The sequence below is a fragment of the Pteropus alecto genome, unplaced genomic scaffold (assembly GCF_000325575.1).
Source record: "Pteropus alecto unplaced genomic scaffold, ASM32557v1 scaffold65, whole genome shotgun sequence".
Classification (NCBI taxonomy): Eukaryota; Metazoa; Chordata; class Mammalia; order Chiroptera; family Pteropodidae; genus Pteropus; species Pteropus alecto.
In genome coordinates this window covers 3,217,149-3,226,022 of record NW_006439191.1, presented here as the reverse complement: position 1 = coordinate 3,226,022, position 8,874 = coordinate 3,217,149, and the positions used below count along the sequence as shown (strand labels likewise).

General features: G+C 33.9%; 1 pseudogene; it reads left to right on the top strand.

Annotated features, from left to right (window-relative positions):
* The first annotated feature begins 8,057 nt into the window (after positions 1 to 8,057).
* Positions 8,058 to 8,176, top strand: LOC112483278 (annotated as a pseudogene).
* Positions 8,177 to 8,874: the final 698 nt, after the last annotated feature.

Sequence of the window (8,874 nt, the reverse complement as noted above, 5' to 3'; positions counted from 1 at the left end):
AATAGAAAATAATGTAAATAAAAGAACAAAACTAAATACTAGATAATAGTAAGATACAACTTAGGAACAATAAAATCAAAATCAAAATTGCTCTGTATACCTTTCAATCCAGTAGTGGGAAAAGTAGAGAGGGAAGAAATAGCAAAAACAAAAGCGTCATATTTTACATAGTATGACCAGGAGAAATAAGTCGCAAAGTAATTTAAACAGGGAAAATTTCATAGTGACAGAACAAATATTTGCTGTCGAAGGCGGGAACAATGAGAGATGGATTATTAAGAATAGAGAGAACTCCAAAGAATACAGAAATCATTCATTTAAAGAGCAAGCACGACCAAAAAGCCTAAGACAGAAGATATAAAACAACCTACCCTCTCCCCACCCTAGGCTCCAGTCTAGAACGTACTGGAGAGGGCGTGGCTATGACTCAATGGGTGGCTGAGAGGAGGCTTTGATTCCTGACTGAAAATATGCCCTCTAGGGTCCAGGAGAAGCTATGCACTGGAGGTACTATGAAACCACCTGAGGGGTTTGGTTAAGGGGAAGCTGGTTGTCCCTAGATAATGCCGACCACAGTGCACCTTGGACACTGGATGTGAGAGCTGGCATCTGCATGAGCCAGATGATGGAGAAGCCAATTGCACAAGACAATGTGGGTGCTCTAGAAACTTCCCCCGCTGAAAAGACCTGGTGCTGGAGAAGCTGTCTGTGCTGTGGGAACCTGTTAGAGCACTCCTGAACCACCGGAAAGGAAAATTCATCCCCTTTAATGTTTATCCCAGTGTTTTCTACTGACAAAGCTTAAGTTCATGCCAGGAAGCAGAAGATCATTTTTATATGGTCCAGTTTCACCTTTACAGAGCAAGTGATGGACGGTGAATTTAGAGCTAGGAGACAATACATTGATCACTAGCATACCATGTGACCCAATTATTCCACTCCTAGGTATTAACTCAATGAAAATATAAATCCATCAAACGTCTGCATAAATGTTCACTGAAAACCTCATTCGTATAAGGAAAACACTGAAAAAAATCTAAACAGCTATTAACAGATGAATGGATAAACAAATTGAGGTATCTCTACAACGTAATATTCTTGGCAATAAAATAGAACAAACCATTGATACATGAAATAATATGCATATAACTAAAAAGCACGGTGGTGAAGGAAAGCCACACAGAATAGAGTATATATATTGTATTTCTAATGTTTATATGAAGATCTTGAAGAGGCAAAAATAATCTATATACAGAGAAAAGTCAATGTTTGCCTAAGGCAAGTAGTGAGTGTACTGACGGCTAAGCGAATAAGAAAGCCTTATGGGACGATGAAAATATTCTGTATATTGATTTGTCTGGTGGTTAGGTGGTAGGGTAAATTGTCAAAAGCATCAAACTATACATTTAAAAAGTATAAATTTCACTATATGTATGTAAACTACGTCTAATTAAAAACCATCTGAAATTATGACATTCTATTAATTTTTAATAAACTTGAGGTTTCATCCATATATCATTGTACTAGAATCGTATATTGAATTCTGGTATTTATGTAGGTATATTTCTTCTATATTAACTTTACCTAAGAATCACTTGAAAGATATATTCTTATTTGCCAATTTGGATATTTAAGATCAAGACAGTTTTTAAACAATATAAAACTCTCTGATGCATTTCTACATAAGCAGGTATATACTGCATCAAAAAGTAATTATCATCCAATCTTATGCATATAAGAACTATTACCTAATATATTAATAAATGGATCCAGGAAGTATATTAAAATAATTTCACTATTTTATAAACAAGGAAGTTTGTCTCAGGAATATAATTCAACATTGTGATAATACTTAAAATAATACAATGGATTAATAAATAAGAACTATATGATCACTGTAGTAGAAATAAAAACAAATGATAAATTTTCACATCTTCTAATTAATAATTCTTAGCAAGATTGGGTTAAAATGATACAAGTAAAGTTGCTGTTATTGCAATAATATTCTTCTAAAGAATTTAATTCAAAATCATCAGTGAGATAGCTTTGGCCGCAAGTCTTAGAAAATTGCAACTCACATGTTTTAGACTCCATTTATTTCATAAATACAAAGACATTAAGGAACATAGATTTTAGGTAACTTATCCAGATATGTCAGTTTATAGTTTAGTCCACAGCTATGTAGTCGACTTTTGTGATAAATATAAGCACAGTTCCTACCAATTTGACTAATTTACTATATTCTAACTGGTTTTGCTGCATGAGCTTTATATATTCAGTAAAGATTCTTAATTAGAAACTTCTGGTCACATCCTAGGCATAAACAGATGTATATTTTACATTATATTCAATTTTAAGCCAGCAGATGTGATTTTCAAGTCAGCGACTTCATACAAAGTGATTTCTAATTGTGCTACATATGGTATGAGCGCATTAATATAATGAGTGACTTCTGGAGTAACAATGCAAATTTCTCATGAAATATATATTTTACAGACTTATAAATCAAGGAGTTGACATATGAAACTCATGACATTTCAATGCATTTTTAAATTCTGATAGGAACTTAATAAAACTCTATGCATTCTGAAAAAGCCAACACATTAGAAAAACCTTTGAATGTGCTTTTAATTCCAGTGGAGACTGCGTCATGAAATCTGGGATCTGCAATACTTGCTGACTGATTCAAAGCATCAATATTTAATGTTTCCTTCAGACTCTTAGACAATTATGCCATTATAAGCACACTTGTAAGACACGGCTTAAGGTACAGTGTAGTCCATTTAAAAGAACTGTAATCACTGAACAATTTTAGAATTATTATTTGAATAATTCCATGACTTATACTATCAAAATAATACAGTTTACAGTGGAACTACAAGTGTATTTATTGGAGTCCAACAAGAAAGAAAAATCCATGCCAGTTATTTGAAAGAGAGATAGTTATACTACAAATGATTAATTACCCAATTAATGGATGGCTTAAAGAGCAAAAAAAAGAAAAAAAAAAAGATGTTGCTATGAGTAACCATAGCATCAATTACCATGCCTAGGTCAAGGGTAAAAGAATATAGGAGAAGAAATTCACAGGAGACACAGGCACTTGGAGTGGAGCGGTTTGCACAGTTGGGTCTTGGAGGTCACCACATTACCTGTGCCCAGACCTGGGAGATCTATTTTTGCTCTTTCTGCGGATGCTCTGACTGCTTAAGGTCAGAACATGCCTATGCTCAGATCATGTATCAGATAATCTGTTTCTGTTTCCTCTTGAAATTTATAACCAATGGCACAGTTCATTTATGTAATTCCTCTTTTGCCCTTTTTATTCTGTGAGAAAGGAGCAATTTAAATTTACAATTTAATTAAACATTGGCTATATACTCTAGTAATATAAAGTCTAAATCAGATGAGATGAAAGTCAGTCATAGGGAAATGAAATAAAATTTGCATGTGGATTATTTGAAAGATACAGAAAAAAATTGCAAATTAAATATTAGGTTAAAAAAAGAAGAGTGATCAACTTATATTTCTACGATTTGTTTTAAATACATTTATTTTATTTGTGAGAAAAAGCACCATTGATTAGTCATTGATTCAGATGATAGAAACTACCTTATAATATGGCATCTTAACACCACAAGGTATTGCTTCCAGCAACGTCATAATCAAGTTGTCAAAAAAAAAAAAAATCCCACTGCTACAAAAGTCTAATCACTTCAATATGACAGGAACCAGAGTAAACACAATTGAATCTAACTATTATCCTCACACGGTCTAATTTACATTGGATGAAATACCATAAAAACCTCCTCTTTCAGTAAGTTCTGAGAAGATGCTCCTAAAAGAGGCATTAAGGGCAGAGCAGGCAAGCGAATCTCTTGCCAATGATTTAGGGTGGCTAAACCCAAAGAGAAGGTAAGGGATGGCATAAGTGTAGAGCAGAATCTGGAAATCCAGTAAATACCCAACTTACCATAATGGTTTTGGAGCATTTAAATAAAACATATAAAGCATTCCTGATATATTTGAAGTATTCTATATTCCCTGATAAATGTAGTATGCCTGTTTATGTTCTCACTTTCATAATTGATATATAATAAATACATGTAACATAATATATATGAATTATTACATAATTTATATAATGTATATTTATAAGTATCTACAAACATTATTAGTTTATAAGTGTCTACTTTTTTATATTAATGGTACACTTGCATGTAATTCCACAACTTTTTTCTCCACTCACAAATCTGTTCATAGAAACTGTTTTTGCTGTTTCAAAATAACTCTTATTAATTACTGTATCATTGTGAAAAATATTACATATACCGATTTTTGAATCATTTCTTAAGCAATTTTCACTGGTAAACTCCTTTTCCTGTCTCATTTAACCACAATGAGAGTTTCTTTAAAGAAAATACCTGTCACAGAATTGCTCGATCTTACGGTATTTCTATTTTCAATTATACTAATACTGTCAATTTGGTCCACAAAATAGTTGCAACAAATTTCATTCCCAACAGCAATCTAGGAGAGTTCTTATTTCAGTCACAAATTGGTTTTATCATACATCTTTAATATTTGTCATTATTTGATGGTCTGATTCAGTGAAAGGCTTTAAGTTTCACTCACTAGGTTATCAGAAAACGTGAAATTGTTGCATTTTTTCTTATCTATTTGATTATTAAAGTAACTCACATCTCCCTTAGACTTGAGGATGTAACAGTAAAACAAAAATATCACAAGCTGCAGGATCTCCTATACTAATTTCAGGTGGGGTATATAATGAATAAAATAAATACGCAACATAGCATATTAGAAGGCAGTCACTTCTCTCTCAGAGCTAGGTCAGGGAGACCCTGTAATTTTGGCTGGCTGGGGAAGGCCACATGGGAACCACAAAACGAAATAAAATAATTTATTTTACTTCACATCGATTTACTAGGATGCCTAAACAAAATACCAAAGACTGGGTGGTATAAACAATAGAAATGTGTTTTCTCATAGTTCTAGAGGCTAAAAGTCCAAGATCATGGTGTTGGCGGGTTTAGTCTCTCCTGACACCTCTCCCTCTGCCTTTCGCTGTGTCCCCACATCGTGTCCCCTCTGTGTCCATAGTCCCACTTCTAATGTGGTCACCAGTCAGAGTAGGGCGCACAGTAAAGACCATGTTTTAAATGTATCACCGCTTCAAAGACCTTACCTTCACATACTGTCAGATTTTGAGGTGTTGCTGCTTAGGATTTCAGCATGTCCATCATGGGGGGACACCGTGTGGCCCATAACCACATCCTTCCTGGCTTTTGCCACATTCATCTGACTAAATACTGACGGATAACTGAAGCAGTCATCCATAGTTCTCCCCGGACCGTCACCCAGTGTTTAGAAAAAAGCCCAGAAACATCAACTACCTCCTAACTCAGGATTGTCTGATTCCGTATTGTGGAACTCTCTCTAAATACTTTAAATGTAACTCTAATAAAACCTTTTTTGTGCATGTGTAGAACTTAAAACTGCTCCTTAAGTTCACATGAAAGAATAAAATAACAGACTAAATGGGTAAGCAGAATAAAGGCTCCTCCTAGAATGGCCACATCTTAACCCCTGGAACTCATGATCATGTGATCTGAAACAGCGGGAGGGACTTTGCATATCTAATTAATACTTTGACCTAGTGTGATTATCCTAGATTATCCAGGTGGACTCAGGCCTTAAAAGCAGTCTTCTCCTAGCTGTGGTCAGAGAAACAGATGCAGCAATGAAAGCAGATGCTAAGAGATGCTAAGTTGCTGGCTTTGAAGATGGAGAAAAAGGTCACAGTCAAGGAACACCACTAGCCTCTAGAAAAACTCAGCCCCACACTAAAGAATAATCACCATAGCCCTTACCACGGTTCTATCATAGCAGTTAATCATCATAGCGCTTTACCAAGGTTTCAATTTGTCATCTTTATAACAGTCCATGTACTAGATACCATTATTTTCTCCCATTACATGGAAGGGGTAAGAGAGGCACAGAAAAGCTGAATTGCTTATCTGAGGTTATATGCAGGTTATAACTCTCAAAATGGTGTTTGGTACAAACAGTATGACTCCAGGGCCTGCAACCTTAACTACTAGGATACTTGACAAGTTAGATAAACAAACAAACAAACAAGCAAATAAAAACAGATAATCTACAGTGAGAATGGATGGAAATCTGAGTTTTTTCCATGAGAATACAGAGAACCTAATTTCAACAAATTATTTTCTTTCCCTGCAAGATTCTGAGCAAAGAAAGAGTATGCACCATCCTTATTATTCAAGTAATTGCCTTACAGCATATTCAAAGGGATAATTCATCTGAATATATAGCAAATGTTGAAAATTCCAAATTCAAAAATTGTAATAAGGTATTTTTATGAATATAAATATACCTGAAGGGAAACATAATGTAACAAATACACAGTGAAAAGTTGTTCCTTAATTCTTCAGAATTCACACTACTTAAAAAGGCAAAATTAAAACATGATGCATTTTTTTGACTGAATTTTCCTAAATTTGGCAGGCAACAAACCAAAAATTATAAAAAGCCGAACATAAAAATTTAGAAAGGCAATATTGATATGAAGTACCCAAATTATGTTAAAAAATCATTCAGTGACATAAATATTATTATCCGTTAAGGTTAAAGATTAATTTCATCATGTGTTGTTTTAAAAAGATTTTTTAGTGACATTTTCATGCACATATGTAGAAACTGGAAGAATATACATAACCAACATATGTAAAAGAAATTTATTTTAAAACTTAATGATTTCTTTGCAAACAGTTTGTCTTTTATTTTATTGTCAAAAAGTAACATTTCTGCCTGAATTATTATTATGCCTATTTTATACATATATTACATATAATGTAATGATTTCATTATATACACTTATATCCCTTTTTAAAGTGATAGTTATTCCTTTCTTTAATTTGCAAACCAAAACCTTCACATTACAGAAAACTTAGGATTTGCAGAAAAAGAAATTAAAAATGAAGTACATTGACTTCTACCTCTAGACAAGAAGAAGTAAAAGAGATGAGATTAGCAATACAGTTGGAAAGAATTAACTATTCAGACAAAAACTGAGAAAGCAGTTTTCGGCCACTGAACACCAGGCTGCTCAGAACAGTGATGCTTGAGACAGGAAACCATTGAGGGAGCCCAGCAATACCTTTATTTTCTGTCTAGAGAAAGTTTCCCAGCCACATGCAGGCGGGAGGAACAAGGGTAGAACTTGACAGTCCTTCCTGAGCTGAAGAGACACAGCCAGGGTGGGGGGAGGTAAGGTGGCTTGAGTTCCCAAGACAGACCTGCAGAGTTTTCTACTCAGTTCTTCAGCTACAGATCAGGGTATGTGTTGGAGGAAACTACTCAAGATGGTCAAGAACTACCAGAAAGGAGCAAAGTGAACGTTCATTCTCACCTAAGCCTGAAAATAGGCCGTGGTCTCACTAGCCACCCAGGAAAGCTGTGTAGTTCAAGTTACAGGAGAAGAGTAAACAAAAGGGCATTATCTTGCTGATGGAGGAAATTAATCCTAGAATACTACCTGAGTTAAACATTTATTATAAAGCTATAGTAATAAAAAAAAAGTGTACATTCACATGAAGTCACACTATAGATACAAAGAACAGAAGATCAATAAATAAATCTATGTATATTAGGATCAATTCATTTTCAAAATATACCAGATACTTTGGGAAATAATAATCTTTTCAACAAATGTCCTGAAATAATTGGATAGCTATATATATCCTATATTTGTTCTATATATAGCTATCCAATTATTATTGTATATTGTATATAGCTACCCTACATATAAATAAATCATCCTTTATATTCACTTCATATCATGTACAAAAACTACATTTATCATAGACTTTAATGTAAACCTATAAAACTTCTAGCAGAAACCATAGGAGGAAATGTTTTTTGCAAATATTTTAAAATCTGACTTGAAAACCACAGAACTATCAGTACACTGGATTTCAACAAAATTTTAAAAAATATATTAAAAAAGTATTATGGTCTATGGCCATGCCACTCTGAACGTGCCCAATCTCGTCTGATCTCGGAAGCTAAGCAGAGCTGGGCCTGGTTAGTACTTGGATGGAAGACTGCCTGGGAATAGCAGGTGCTGTAGGCATTAAAAAAATATTATGAAGTCATTGTTATGAAAATAAACATGTAAGCTACAGACTGACAGATTGATAGAAAGTACTTGCAAGACTTGTATCCCATAAAATATGCATGCCTGGAACATATAAAGAACTCATAACTAATTTGGAACCCGATTTAAAAAAAAAAATTAGATAGGCACTTAACAAAAATTTTACTAGCAAATAAATATAAGAAAAGCGGCCGAATACCCCTGGCCATTTAAGAAATACATATTTAAAATATCACGAAATGCCACTACATATCTATAAAAATGGCTAAAATTAAAGACGGGCCACGCCAAGTGTTGGCGAGCATATGGCACATCTGTAACTCATAAAGTGATGGTGGAAATAATAAATGGTAAATAACCTTGAAAAACTAGCTCAGCACAGTTTTGTTTCATTTAAAAATATACCTGTCGTGTGGCCTTACCACTTCATCTCTGGTTCCCCAAAAGACATTAAAACATGTGTATATAAAAAGACTTGTATGAAGTTTCCTTCCCTGAGGACACCTGTCAGGTTTGGAGACAGAAAGCAGAATTATTTTATTCCCTATTAAATTAACCTCATGTCATCCATTTTTCAATTTAATAAATAATTTCTTCATGTGCTGTTAAAATACTTTCAGTTTTATCTATATTACCAAAGCAAAATAATGGATATTAACTAAGCCTGAAGATAA